The sequence below is a fragment of the Pinus tabuliformis genome, chromosome 5_2 (genome assembly GCF_031772625.1).
Source record: "Pinus tabuliformis cultivar Carrire ecotype Pingquan chromosome 5_2, CPIR1, whole genome shotgun sequence".
Lineage (NCBI taxonomy): Eukaryota > Viridiplantae > Streptophyta > Pinopsida > Pinales > Pinaceae > Pinus > Pinus tabuliformis.
In genome coordinates, this window is record NC_142306.1 from 914,390,731 (window position 1) to 914,407,370 (window position 16,640).

Genomic DNA, 16,640 nt, shown 5'->3' on the forward strand with positions numbered 1-16,640 from the left:
ACTGAGAATGGACGCTCCAATTGCCATGGATGTTCGACCAATTTCAACTCCTCATCTGGACTTAGACCATCTCCCTCTCACCAATAAAGATTTTCAAATTAAGGACATTGTTGTCCCAGAATCCCCACTGAAACTTTATTGCAGATACAAAGACCTATTCCTTAATCATGCTGATAAAATTGGGCTTTAGGAATCCAATTTTCCCAAGTACTAATTCCCATAAGTACATATTTTCCTTGAAATTGTCCATTATTGCCATGCAAACTATATCCCCAGTCAAAGAGAAGTGATGACCCAAAACCAGACTGTACTCTTTACCATCATTTCTAAATCCATCAATGAAATGATCCAATTTCAGCTAGGACAAAACCTAATCCCTCTGTCAATTGGTGATCTACTGGACCAATTCCCCAAGCTGACCACTGCAAATCTTCCTGAAATGTTTCAAACCTTCATCAGGGAAGTAAAATACATTCCAAAATACCCTCCTCAATATGTAGCTACCATTTTTCGCCTTTTGGGAAAGACATTGTAACTATGATATCAAGTGTCCTAGGTTATACTACCAGTGAGTACATAGATGAAATTATCCTGGCCCTCATGTCAATTTTCACTCCAGGACAGCCTCCTGCTGTCATCTATGATTATGCCAAATTCATAGCCGATAGGATACATGAACAATTCCTAAGAATGAGTAATGAGAGAGTGTTCAAGTACTCCTCTGTGTTATACCACTTTTTCCTATATTTTCAAGGAGACAATTTCCATTTACTCTTCAGAAACTTGATACTAGAGGTCACCCTAGATCAGTGATTTTCTGGACTCCCTTTGTCCATAAACACCAGTCTCCATACTCATACTCAGATTTCATTGACCTATTTGTCCAGCCCATTATGACAATGTTGACAGGGAGTCCCCCTCCAAGAATAAGTGCAGACATCAAGAGAATCCTACAGTTGCCTAAACAGTCCACGGTAGGTGATTGGTACTTGTACCAAAACCATACCGAGATTAGGATCTATGGATGTATGCTGCCACCTTATAAGCTCCCCATATACCTCCCAATGAGGTTATTTTCCTTAGAATATTATAGACAGATCATTAGTGCAGATGAGACCAATTTTGTGAGAGCCAAAAAGAAGGCAAACTTCAAGATTAAAGACCAATTAGGCCCCTTTATATGTAATCCAAGGGAAGCAGGCCATGAAGCCAATGCAATGCTACAAAGTATGAAGTTCCAAAGGAGTTTTGTTTGGAGATATGACCCTTTGGAATTAATTTTTAAAAAGAGACAAAAGGTCAAGCTTGGACCTTTCATCCATCACCCCATTCCTGAAATTGAAGCCTTTGCAAATCAATCAGAATGGGTCAAAGGGACCTTAATAGATCAGGACAACACCAAAGTTGACACAGAAAATGCACTCATTTACTTGTAAAATCAGCTTGATGAGAATTCTTTCCTACAGGTGCCAGGAGAATCACAGGTACAAGGAGAATCACAGGTACAAGAAGAATCATGGGTACAGGAAGATTCAAAAATATAAGAACATTTAGAGGTGCCAGAATAAACTGAAGTGCCACAACAAACAGATAGACCAGAGGCCATTATGAGTACCCCTCCAGCCTTACAGACTCCTCTAAATGAGGAGAGAAACTTAAAAATAGACATGGAAGGGGCTACTACTTCACAAGCCAAAGCAGAGACCAGCCATGCCAAGAGACAAAGATAGAATCCTTTTTCTGAGCAGGAATATATAGAGGATTCAGCTGAGGTCACCAATACAAAGGTGGAAAGGAGCAGACCCACCACTCCATCAGGGAGCATGCATGAACCAACAACCTCCCAAACTCAAATATTGGCAAGACAACAAAGTGTGGAGGTATCTTCTTTTAGGGTGCCAACAGACAAGGACCTAGACATAAAGGAAAGATATAAGGAAATTAAAGCTAGAAATGAGAGGCTAAAAGCCCAAACATATGCACAATATTTAAAGATGGCTCCGACAAATCAAACCAGGCTCATGTCAGCCTTTGATGTCAAGGAGGGTAAAATTCAAATGACATTCATGAAGCCCACCACTCAGCAACCAATAACAACAGCAGACTTCAAAAAGATAGACTTCGAGGTGCTCGCAAAGGACATCCATCCTATTGACCAGATAGAGCTGCATAAATAGACAGGGGAGATGATATACTCCACCTTGACAGGGAAAGCCATTGCAACCCACCAATTACAGAATTCGCTGATTAATATATCAGCACAGTTCCAGTTAGAGAAGGCCACCTCACAGGCCAAGAATACAAGAATCAAGTCCTTAGAGGACTTAGTTACAGAGTTGGGACATGATCCCAAAGATGTAAAGGCCACATAAAAAATAATCAAGAAGAAAAATGATGATATAGTTGCACTAAAGAAGCAGCTCAATATCCCTCCCTTGCATCATCCACAAACACAAGAAGTCCTAGAAACACAGCAAGGACATGAAGAGCTTATGGACTTGGTCCTAAAGCTAAATGACCAGCTAAAGGAAATAGAGAAAGAGTTGGACATATTGATTCAATCCAAAAAAAAGTGATCTGGCCACCACTTCTAAGACTGCCATCCCCACTGTTTCTACTGCAGTCCCTTCAACATTGGCAGCATCATTGGCCCCTACAGCTCCACCTTCCACATCACTACCAATCACAGATTAGTCTACTATAGTAGCAAGTTCATCAACAGAAAAAATAGCAGAATTGGTAAAATCCGTGGAGGATATGTCCATCCAGGCAACAGAGCTAAAGAAATTAAAAGAGAAAGTGGAAATTTTGGAGACTGACTGTAAACTTTCCCAAATTCAACAAAGAGAAGAAACACAGAAAGCTCTAAGGATGAGTGAGAAAATCAAACCCCTGGAGAAAGATTTGACACTACAGAATCCACTAGGCTAGACCAAGGAAATGCTCTGGGCCAACATCATTGACTCTATCAATGATGTTTGGCCATCAATTCAAGTTATATTCGAGCAAACTAAACTAGTGAAGATAGCTACTGAGGCTATCCAAAAGGTAAGAGAGGAGTTGGGTGATATTCCCGAGGATGCAAATAGACTCATCCACTTCCTGAACAGTAAAAACAAATATGAGCTCCAGGAGCTTGACATAGAAGATAGGACTAAAGCTATCTTAGAAATCAGGAAGGTTCTCTCTAAGAGAAATATCATGTTAAATTTAGAAGAAAAGTTCCAAAACATGCAGGTGGCCATTGATAGATTCATGGCTAAATTTCAAATTTTGAGGGAAAAAGGCCTTCCAAGTCCAATGGTTATCAATGATAAACTTATGACCTAATTGAATTATGGTGACAGATTAAGAAATTTTCCAAACGAGAAAGCAATCACTTCTACAATCAAAGCCATGCCAATAGGAAAAGTACTCTATGACACTTTTGAGAACCTGTTCTTTTTAGAACATGAAATAAAGCCTCTATTCATCACAAAGCCAAATTTTTCAAAATACACAGAGGCAGATGAAATTTACCGAAGGATGCTTAATGTGAAATTACCTGAGGATGAATAGTGGGAGAAAATGAAATATTTACTAAGAAAAATCTTACATCAGAAAGTTACCACAATAAATTTGAAGGCAACCAGGTAAAACAAGTAAAGGTAGATTAACAGGGTCAAAGAGTAATAGAGTCAAAGAGTAGCAGTTAAAGATTAAAGTAAAGAACATTCCAGCATAAAAATGATACAACTATCAGCCAGCTTAAAGGGATACAACTCAATTGCAAATAGCCAGCACTACCACAATAAAAGGGACAGCATGATGCTGTTTTCCATCTGTTTCTATCTTTATGCTTGAAGATATTTTGATTCCTTAGATTAAATCTCAGATTGTTATGAGATATTTTGTAATTATTTTTTGTATAAATACTTCATACTTCGAAGTATGTAGGGTGGATTCAAAGACATTTTTATAGACTTCTTCTTTCAAACTCAAAATTCTATTGTATCAATGATTAGATTGGCTTGCTGGACCAAGGAATAAAGATCAGATATTTTGCAGGATCCCTGTGTAAAGCGAATATCAAATAAGTATTCTATCTTGTGTAAATGTTGTTTTTCTTATGTTTTCCATAAATATTTTATGTATCTTTTGAGTTCTAAAAGTTATAACATGGAATGATATTTCAGAAATTGCTTTAATGCACTCTGTCTTAATTGTTATGCTTTAACAATGTTTTCTCTAAATACTTGAGTTAAGGAATTCTTCACCGCTCCTTAGTTTAGGTAATCTTTTGATCTATATAAAAGGATTCTTCATTGCCCTTTGTTCATGATTACCCCCAGTTCCTCATTCTGATCCCCGTCTAAGGATTCTTAAGTGCCCTTGCATCCTAGTTAGAATCATCTCCATCCATTTGGCCCGAAGATTTTCCTTTTGCTTTGCTAGCTTGCCCTGTAGACATTCCCTTTAGTGATCTGGTCCAGTCATGCTATCCTTTAGTCGACTCCATAGCCCAATGATTTGAAACCCTTGCTCTATCCATCTGTTCCAATAATTCCACCACCCAACCTCAATTTCAAAATCAAAACCTCATAGAACTTTAATAACTAGCCTAAGATCCCATAAAAACAAAGTTAAATCATAAAGAGAGAGTCCTCTTTGAGAATAGGTTGGGTAGAATCCATACTTAAAAGATTGTTTTGTGGTTACCTCAGATTATGCCCTCTTCTAATAACTTCTAGGGAAACTCTGAGTGATAACATAAGACACACCTATTTATAGCCATTTACATACAATCCCATGGTCTACGGACCATTGGTGGATCTCAAAACCGACTCAAACTTTACATAAACAAGGGGATAAAACCCCTTTGAATCCTAATCATCTACGCGCTTCGCATAGAAAAACAGTGATAGGTTAACCCGATAATGCAATATAAATCAAAGGAGAATATTATAACCTACTTCTACTATCAATTTGCGGAAGCTTAAAGATCGAGCTGAATAATATAACCAGAAGAAGAAGAATCAATGGCACAATACACATGAAAATACTTTCGGGAAAGCCACAGCTAAAAACCCCACACTATTGTATTATCATACAAGGTAGAAATACATAAGAATTATACAAAGCCTTAGCTCTCACACCTAGCCAGATGTCAGTACAATCCTCGCAAATTCTCACAGGAAATCCAGGCTTCTCTCCAGCCTTCCTCTTTTCCTTCCAAGCTCCTATTTCCTTGCACTGTTCCTTCTGGATGATCTTCCTTTACCAAGTGGAAAACTCTCCTCCAAAACTACACAATCCTCAAGGATAATCCTTGACTGCATGCATGAGTTTTCTCCATGAGAAAACACATGCAACTGATAGTACACTATCCTTGACATTAATCTCAACTGGGTCTTTCTCATAATAGACATGCATGAGTTTCTGATGAGAGAATCTTTAGTTAACTGGAGTAGCACTAGTTGAGTGCATTAATGCATCAACTGGCTGTTAACTCACTATTAGTTCCTCAAACATTTTGGAACTAATTTAACTGGACTTAACTTAGTAAATTGAGTTAACTAATTACAACTCAAATATAACTCAATATTATCTCCTTAATTTAAGGGATAACTCTTGCATGACTTCAAAAAGACTTCTAACTTGAATTTCTCCAACTAATTAATTTAAAATAAATTAATTAATTATTTCCAAGTAGTTGTTAAGACTAAATTCGAATTTAATTCACAATTTAATTCAAGGAAAAATTAAATTGGAATATTCTTGTTGCCATATTTCAACACTCCCTGTCAACAAGAAAGGGAATATCTGCCACCCTGATCCTATCTCTATGGAACTCGAATTTACACTTTGACAATGCCTTTGTCAAAATGTCAGCGTCTTGCTCCTCTGTCGAAATATACTGCAGCAACATGATCCTCCTTGCTACACAGTCTCTGAGATGATGATACCGGATGTCGATGTGCTTGGACCTATAATGAAATAATGGATTCTCAGAGAGTTTGATACAACTCTGATAATCACAATAGATCACAGTTGCATCCATCCTCTGATCAAACAAGCCAACTAGGATTTTCTGCATCCATATGGCCTCAGATTTTGCCTGACTTGCAGCCATGTATTCTTCCTTTGCTGAGCTAAGTGCAACTGACCTCTATTTCCTACTGTACCAAGAAACTGTCGTTGACCGAAGGTTGAAAATCCCTCCTGATGTGCTCTTACGATCTGATGGACTCATTGCCCAATCTGCATCAGTGAAGCCCTGTAGCTTCACTCCCTCTATCCGTCTGTACCATAATCCATGCTAAGATGTGCCTTTGAGGTATCTCAATACATGCTTTGCCACCTTCCAAAACATCTTGGTAGGCTGAACCATCGGTTGACTCAGATGGTTCACCACATAGCACAAATTTGGTCATGTGTTCACCAAATACCTGAGTTAACCCACAAGCTGCCTATAAACAGTAGCTTCGACTACTTTCCTTGAAGTAGCATCCTCCTTCCTCCAGTTACCTACTATAGGAGTCTGCATCGGTTTTCACTTCTCCATGTGGAATCCCCTGAGTTTCTCGTTGGCATACTTGCCCTGAGACACAAATAACTCCCCATCCTTCTCCCACACTTCCATGCCAAGGATGTAATGCATGGGAACCATGTCTTTCATCTCAAATTCTCTTGCAAGGTCCTCCTTGCAAGACATGATCAACTGATCATCACTAGTCAATATGAGATCATCAACATAAAGTATGATGATCAACAGCTTACCTTTCACCACGATGTGGTACATGTTTGCATCCGCTTCACTCTTTGTGAAGCCCAACCCAGTGAAGTAGTTTTCTATCCTGGTGTACCGAGGTGCTTGCTTCATCCCATACAACTCTCTCTTGAGTTGGCACACATGCGACTCACGATCGAAGGTCTCAAAACCTTCCGGCTGCTCTATGCACACCTCTTCCTCAATCTGGCCATTGAGGAATGTAGTCTTCGCATCCATCTGATGGATCTTCCAACCCATCTGTGCTGATAGTGCCAACATAGATATGATAGATAAGTACCTTGCGATAGGAGAAAAAGTCTCATTATAGTCAATCCCCTCAACCTGTGAAAAGCCACTTGCAAAAAATCTTACCTTGTGCTTCTCCACACTACCATCAACAACTTGCTTTACCTTATAAAGCCAACAGGAACTCACAACTGACTTGTTCTCCAGTCTCGGAACCACATCCCACACACTGTTACGAACTATGGAGTCATACCCCTCCACCATAGCATCAACCCAAATCAGCTGCTGCATTGCTTCCTCAAAGGAAGATGGCTCGGTCTCAACACATTTGCGAGCAAGGTCCATGTATCTAGTGTACCTATCAGGTGACCTCCTTTATCTCTGCTGAGAAGATGGTGCTCCCACATTCTCTCTCGCATCCTCCAACAATCTGTCAGCTTCTCTTGTGCGCTTGTGTCCATCTCTAGAAGACTTTTCTTGAGTGGATGTCTCCACTCCTGGAACCTCTGCATGTGGCTACTATGCATCAGTCTGAGGCTCCTCCTCCTTAGGAACCAACAGTTCCTCCACAGCCTGTAGTTGAAGCTCCCTCTTAAGGGAAACTCGCATGGCCTTTTTCTCATCGAACTTCAGATCTCTGTGAACCACTATCCTCTGACTGGTATGCAAGTACACTCGATAGTTGTGAGGTGTATCAGTGTACCCCACAAATATCCACAACTCTGTTGTCGGCTCAAGCTTCTTTCATGCATCCTTTGTCACATGGCAATGTACCGATGAGCCAAAGATCCTGAAGTGACCCAAATCTGGTCTATTACTAGAGAAAGATTCCTCAGGTGTCTTCATCCCAAGTATGCGTTGCAGGCTTCTATTATGCAAATAGACTGCTGTATTGCATGCCTCAGCTCACAAGTGAAGTGGTAGGCCTTGGTCATGCAGCATTTCCTGTGATGCTCCTACAATAGCTCTATTCTTCCTCTCAGCCACCCTATTATTTTGTGGGTTATGAGGTGCTATCAACTCTCATTTAATTCCTTCCACTGCACATAAGTCCTTAAACTCTTGAGAGACATATTCTCCAATGTTGTCACTTCTCAAGGCCTTGATATTATTCCCTGACTCTTTCTCGACCAAAGCTTTGAACTCACAAAACTTTGTGAAAGTTTGGTCCTTCTTTTGCATGAAATAAATCTAACATTTATGAGAATAGTCATCAATGAAAATCACATAATACCTTTGCTTCAATGTGGATGCCGTCAAGAATGGTCCACACAAATCAGTATGAACTCTCTCTAAGATAGCCTCTACTCGAATGTCTCGATCATGAAAGGAAGACTTGGTGTACTTTCCCAAGGTACAACCTTTGCATGTGTCAACTTGCTCAAGTTTACCTTTGGGAAGTCCTGTGGATATCTGTTGCATTATATTCAAAGCCCCATGATGCAAATGGCCCAACCACCTGTGCCACAACTCACTGATGTCTTGGCTTTGCATCAATTCTACTTTCGTACTCAATGCTAGACAATCATCTAGCTCTAGTTTATAGAGATTCTTCACCCAAATCCCTATCCTCTTGCTCTGACCCGTGGCTATGTGTCTTACAAACGCCTTTCCTTTACTTAAGGCAACATTGTAGCCTTTTTCCTCCAACATCGTGACCGATAGCAAGTTCTTCTTCAGTCCAGGCACATACACCACATCTATCAAGGTGAGAGGAGCTCCATGCTCCCTCTAAAAAGCAACTGTGCCCACTCCTAAAACACTATACCTTCCACCGTCACCCATCTCTATGCGCATCTTGATGTCTTTCTTCTCCAAGGCACTGAATAAATTTTTATCACCTGTCATGTGGAATGCGGCTCCACTGTCAAGATACTAGACACAACCCATCATCGATGACACCATGCATGTGATGAGGGTAAAGTCCATTTCAAACTGAGAGGCTAATGCCTCACTTTCCAATCCTTCTGAGGATCACTTCTTGGACTTCTTCGATGGGAAATTAGTTGCATAATGTGCCATCCTGTGATAATTAAAGCATCTTACTTTAGACATGTCACCCTTCTACCCTCCATGTGAAGAATTTGATTTGAAATGGGAAGCCATCCCCTTCCCTTTCCTTGCCTTACTTGCTAAGGCCATATTTTCTTCATCGTCATTCTTGGATGAAGAACCATCTTGTGTGCTCCTCCTAATCTCCTCCTGCGTAAGATCTGACCAAAATCGTTCTCAATATAGTAGTTTCTCCCTTCCATTCACAGAGTCCTGGTAGCTATTCCAACTCTTTATAAGGCTAAGGAGAGTGAGGCTCACCATATCATCATCGGAAGTAGTTATTCCCACACTACCAAGCTCATCTCTGCAAGTGGTGAGCTTTTTCAGATATGTGGAAATAGTATTGCTCTTCTCTATCTTGATTCTTCAAAGCTTATCCTTGAGCACCAATTTCCTCTAGTAGAGGTCCTTCAATGTCTTCCACATTGAAAATGGATTATCCTTCCCATGGAGACTCGAGACAATATGGTCTTGAACTCCCTCAAGGATGATCTGTCTCGCCTTCGCTACACACTTCTTCAACTCAGCCAATTCTTGTGCATTAGCTGAAGCTGGATTTGGGATTTCTTGATCGATGAATTCCTTCAAGCCATTATCTTCTAATATAGCCTCCATTCTATCTTTCCATGCTATGTAATTCAAGCCACCTTCCAAGGCATACTCGAGTCTCAAGCAATAGAACGCCATTGTCCAACCTTGAAGTATGATATGAATTCAATTTGCACCCACAACCCCGAACTTCAAACTTCAAATTCTCTTCTCAGTATATTGTTCACAACTCCGATACCATGTAGAAAATATCTACAAATCCACCTCTGATACGATGTAGAAAATCTCTACAAATCTAGCTCTGATACCATGTAGAAAATATGTGATAGGTTAACCCGATAATGCAATATAAATCAAAGCAGAATACTATAAACTACTTCTACGATCAATTTGTGGAAGCTTAAAGATCGAGCTAAAAAATATAACCAGAAGAAGAAGAGTAAATGGTACAATACACAGGAAAATACTTTGGGGAAAGCCTCAGGTAAAAACCCCACACTATTGTATTATCATACAAGGTAGAAATACATAGGAATTATACAAAGCCTTAGCTATCACAGCTAGCTAGCTCTCAGTACAATCCTCATAGATCCTCACAGGAAATCTTGGCTTCTCTCTAGCCTTCCTCTCTGCCATTCAAGCTCCTATTTCCTTGCGCTGTACCTTCTGGATGATCTTCCTTTACCAAGTGGAAAACTCTCCTGCAAAACTACACAATCCTCAAGGATAAATCTTTGACTACATGCATGATTTTTCTCCATGAGAAAATACATGCAACTGATAGTACACTATCCTTGACATTAATCTCAACTGGGTCTTTCTCAAAATAGACATGCATGAGTTTCTGATGAGGGAATCTTTAGTTAACTGGAGTAGCACTAGTTGAGTTCATTAATGCATTAACTGATTGTTAACTCACTATTAGTTCCTCAAACAATTTGGAACTAATTTAACTGGACTTAACTTAGTAAATTGATTAAATTAATTACAACTCAAATATAACTCAATCTTATCTCCTTAATTTAAGGGATAACTCTTGAATGACTTCAGAAAAACTTCTAACTTAAATTTCTCCAACTAATTAATTTAAAATAAATAAATAAATTATTTCCAAGTAGTTGTTAAGACTAAATTTGATATTAATTCACAATTTAATTCAAGGACAAATTAAATTGGAATGTTCTTGTTGCCATATTTCAACACTCCCTTTCAATAAGAAAGGGATTATCTGCCATCACGATCCTATCTCTATGGAACTTGAATTTACAGTTTGACAATGCCTTTGTCAAAATGTCAGCATCTTGCTCCTTCGTTGAAATATACTGCAACAACATGATCCTCCTCGCTACATAGTCTCTGAGATGATGATAACGGATGTCGATGTGCTAGGACCTATCATGAAATATTGGATTCAGAAAGAATTTGATACAACTCTGATAATCACAATAGATCACAGTTGGATCCATCCTCTAATCAAACAAACCAAGTAGGATTTTCCGCATCCAGATGGCCTCACATGCTGCCTGACTTGTAGCCATGTATTCTACCTCTGCCAAGCTAAGTGCAACCAACCTATGTTTCCTACTATACCAAGAAACTACCGCTGACCCAAGGTTGAAAATCCCTCCTGATGTGCTCTTCCGATCTGATGCACTCCCTGCCCAATATGCATCAGTGAAGCCCTGTAGCTTCACTCCGTCTGTTCGTCTGTACCATAATCCATACTGAGATGTGTCTCCGAGGTATCTCAATACATGATTTGTCACCTTCCAAAACATCTTGGTAGACTGAACCATCGTTTAACTCAACTGGTTCACCACATAGCACAAATCTGGTCATGTGTTCACCAAATACATGAGTGAACCCACAAGCTTCCTATAAATAGTAGCTTCCACTACTTCCCCTGAAGCAGTGTTGGGTCTTGAAAATGTCATTCATTTCCATTACACTTTCACTATTATGTCCATTATATCACCTCCACTTCACCTCCATTTCACTACTATGTCACTACATTCACCCCACTTTCATTATCTTTGGGCCACATTTATGTTTTTCCAAACTTTATTAATTCTTAGCCTTTTTAAGTGAATTTGTGGTTAAAAATTAGAAAATAATGTGCATATGCTTATACCTAACAAATGGGTTGAGATTTTTGACATGTGTAGGTTGAAAGGAGGCTTCTAGAAGACCCTTATGTGGCATTCTAAGGCCAAATTCGAATTTGAGTGGAAAGAATCATGGGATCATGAGGATATGTGTCACATCTCCTAATTATATTGTAACTCTAAGAAGACATGTATCTTATCAGTTCCTACTTTGATTAGGACTCTAGAGGGAGAGATTCATGGACTCTCATTAATGAGATGGCTTCTCATCTTTTTGTATAAATAGAAGATCTCTCTCCTTCATTTGTTAGCTTATGAGTTCTTAAATCTTAGCTTGTTAGCTTGTGAGATGGCTTTGGAAAGCTTTGGAGAGCTTTGTTGTACTTTGTAATCTTGAAGAATTTGCATAAAGCTTTGATGTTCTCAACATGGAAGGAGATGTGAAGTAGATGTCACGGAGCATATTAGAATGTAAGGTAGAGTAGATTTCATTTTGTAATTTTGCTTTGATTTCATTATGTCATTTGATTGCTTTCAAGTTTGATAGTTTAGATTTTCCATTCATGCAATTTTAATTCATGTAAGTGTGTTCAACCGGTTGATTGTAGATTAGTTTTTTCTTTATATGTTTTTGCATCAACTAGTGACATGAGATTAACCTCTTTGCTGACTTTGCTTTTCTTAGTTTTTTTTAATTCCAGTTCTGTTTTGATTTCAGTCTTGTTTACTTGCTTTGTTAGTTAGTTTAGAAATCAACTTGCTCATATAATTGACGATTACCTTCGAAAGCCATAACGGGACTACTGGCGAGGGATCAAATTATGAATGTGTGATTTGATTTTAGTTTTACTTTTTTGCAATTAGATATTAAATTACTCATATCATTGACGGTTACCTACGAAAGCCATAGTGGGACTACTGGAGAGGGATCGAATTATGAATGTGTGATTTGATTTTAGTTTTACTTTTTTGTAATTAGATATTAAATTGCTCATATCATTGACGGTTACCTCTGAAAGCCATAGAGGGACTACTGGCAAGGGATCGAATAATGAATGTGTAATTTGATTTTAGTTTTACTTTTCTGCAATTAGATATTAAATTGCTCATATCATTGACGGTTACCTCTGAAAGCCATAGTGAGACTACTGGCGAGGGATCGAATTATGAATGTGTAATTTGATTTTAGTTTTACTTTCCTTGCAATTTTTTATTTCTTTGAGTGCAATAGCTTAAATCTCTTTTCTATATTTAGACAGCAACAGAGATAATAGTTTCATGATCAGTAGTTCATTATTTACTTGTTTAAATAGTAGCACATTTTCCATTCTTGTTCAAGCATTACTGTTATAACTAGTATATTCTAAGACCTTCTGAAGTGTTAAGTTCTGGAAATCATTATAGAGGACATAATTTCCTTAAAATCTATATCCATACTTGCCTTCTAGAGACTTAGGAATAGGATTTCCATTTGCATTAGATACTTTAGGAGATCAACAAGAACAAAACCCCAAAACAAAATAAAATCTATAAAACAACGAAGTAAGAAAAAGGTTAACTACGCACATATGGTGCACCACACTTCATCAATTTATGATACCCGGATTGATAATTTATGTAGATCAATTTAAGACGTTAAATTGACTAGACATTTTTGGCGTCGTTGCCAGGGAAGTGTAATTAGGAGACCTTATTTCTTACATCTAAAAAAATTTAATAATTCTTGAGTATGCTCTCCTCCTGCACTTTGTGTGATCTGGAGGATCAGAAAAAGGATTGTTATGTAAAAAAAAAAAAATAATCTTGAGTATGCTCTCCTCCTGCACTTTGTGTGATCTGGAGGATCAGAAAAAGAATTGTTATGTAAAAAAAGAAAAAAAAAAAAGGAGACAAAATAAACTTCATCATTTCAATTGATTCAATAATAAAAACAAATAAAAAAAAATGAAACCCAACTGCTTTGATAGGTTCAGTTGTCCAATATTGACTGGTTATGGTCTGTAGTGGTCCTCAAAACACTGTATCCTGTTTTAATAAGGTTTTGCAACTTAGCTGCAGAATGTAGCCTGATTCCGCAACTAGTTGAGAATTCCGCAGCTGATTTCAAGGTTTAGCAGGTTACAGACGTCCAATGAAGAAACCGACCACATGGGCATCTCCAGAATTGTCCCAACATGGATCCTATCCTAGTCACCCAGCTCAGATCAATAAAAAACCAACCTAAGACCTCAATCAAAGTCCTATTTTTAGCATGTTTTCTTTGAAGACTTTGCTGCCTGAAATTGAAAATCATTAATCCTTTTTATAAAATTTTACAATTTCAGAGAAGAAAAAAAAAAGGAAAAAAAATCTATAGCTATCTTCAATCCTGGCTTTCGCTGTGGCCTCAGTAGAAACATTTGCATTCTTTTTTGAAGCCTTGACCCTAAAACAAACCTGCAAAAATCATATTAAAAAAAAAAAAAAAAAAAACCCTGCAATATAAACAATTTGAGTTGTGATCAACCAAATTATGTGTTTCAACATTTACAATGCTATACGATGAAGCGTCTTTCTTTTTCCCCATTTCAGTGTAAAATGCCATTCGCATTATATTCCTGCCCACCTCTCCGATCACACACAAAATTATCCTGCCATCAACAACTACGTTTCATCCTGTAATCGAAATTTCGAGTACATCAAGAAGAAGGATTCTGAAAAAGAAGATAATTTGGGAGAAAAACCGAACATTAGGCATCCAATAATAAACAGCCACTTCATGTGTGTTGACTCCAAAGCTTATTCATCACTATTGCAGGGATGCGCCAAGACAGGGGCATTACCAGAAGGAAAAATTGTCCACGCCCGCGTTGTAAAAATTGGATTGAAGCAAGAACTTTTCTTACAAAACCACCTTATTAACATGTATGGTAAATGCGGAGAATGCACAAAGGTGTATTATTCTACCTCTGATTCGAAATTTTACAGTCGAATGCAGCAACTCAGAAAAACGTAAACAGAGAAAAACGTCAAACTTCAGATGCACGATTTGGCCAAACGGAGATGAATTTGAGAAAAATAAAACATGGGTTTTTTCGCCAGTAGGGTCAATTAGATAACCCAGAAACCGTTTTAAGAAATTTGTGGTGGTCTAGGAGAATTTCTTGGTTCTTTGAGGCCTCTTTTTGCATGCCGCGTGAGGAAAAACAGTTGTTTTTCTGAACAGTTGCGACTATATTCCGATTTCTTTGAGAAATCCGCCCAGATCCGATTTTCTTGGCTGCCAGGTCATCCACTGTGTCTCTGAATGCATGAGAAAAAATGATTTCTATTAAATGAACAAGGAATAGTTTGAACACGGCACGCTGTAGTTGTTTGAAGAAACACGACTCTCTGTCATTAAAACCCGTGAAGTTGCTGCCACCCGTCTGCGCTTGTTCCGCTACTTCCTGTTTGATAGTAAGATGATCAAATACAACACTTCTCCAAGCACCCATCTAACAGCTATTCCTATGACTCGGCATTTTACTTGATCGGCACAGGTGTTGGTACTCATGGATCTTGTCTTCATTGACAAGTTCTGTGTACGTGTTTAACTTTATTATGATATGCTTGGCAGTTTGACCATATTTTCAGCCAAAAACTCTGCAATACAACGACCTTTGTCAACCCGTAATCCCATGAAAAGTGCCGATCAAGCTCATAACTATTTTCCACTTCATATTTATCAAACTGCGCTTACAGCGAGGGTGGATTATATGCTTTGGTTTTAAGTAATTTGAGTAAATCAATAATTAGCATATGGCTGAATCCAGTTTCTAGAATTCCTTTAATCAGCGGCCTTGAGAACTATGCCTTGGAACCAATGAATCTTGCTATTGATCATACAGAAGAAGGGGGATTGCGTGCTGAATTTCAAAACTGATGATTGACTATCTTTTAGCTGTGGAAAGCAGCCTGATTCCGCAGTTGATTCAACTTTCCGTAGTTGCTTCAACTTTCCGCATCTATATTTGTTAAACTCTAGGTTGCAGGTGTCATCAAGCAAAACAAGCCACATGGGTAGCTGGGAGAATGTCAGTACATGGATGGTGTCCTATTCATTTCATCCAATAGGGAAGTCCAGTTGTGTGTTATCACTAAGTTGCCACACTAAGTCGCCACACTAAGTCACCACATGTCAAGAAAAAAAAAGAAAATTTGAATCAATGAAATGAATAAGTTATTTGCTCACTTTTCTGAAGGTATTGATTAATTTTGGACTGATGATGAAAGATGAATGGCTAACTTTTTATTCAATATTTTTAGCTACAAAAACCGTCGACATTCTGCAGCTACAGTCCAATTCCAAAGCAGGTATAAATTCTTTTGATTTTTCCTTTGAGAACTTGTTTCATTAATACAAATTCTTAGTTTTGTGTGTAAATATCATAACTAGAGAGATTGATTACCTCTCTCCTTTGATAACCTTACATTCCATTGCAGAGGAAGTATTATTTTTTTGCAGGTTCCAGGAGGAAGGACAAATGACTACAAGAGAATGGTGTCTCTCTAAGAGACCAATTTGTTTCATAAGAGGATGATCAGCAACAAAGAGAAAATATGCTGATGTAAAATCAGATCCAAACACTTGAAAAACTTTCAGATATTATTGTCTCCATCACATCCATACCTCATAATAAACCATTCACCTCATTTCACTTCATACTTTCCATTTACATTCACATATACTTTCCATCTCTTTTTGTCCATTCATAACCCATAAATAAAAGAAAGAGGCTCATTCACATGCTTATTGCCCATTGCCATTTCTACTCTCCATTGCCATCTTCCATTTTCATCTTCCATTCCTTGTCATTTTCATTTCGCAAATAAAGCCCTGCTTCAATGCAAATTATTGAGTCCATAGTCCTTTGAGTTTAAGTTCTTTGTAAAAACACCTTGAGGCTTGCATG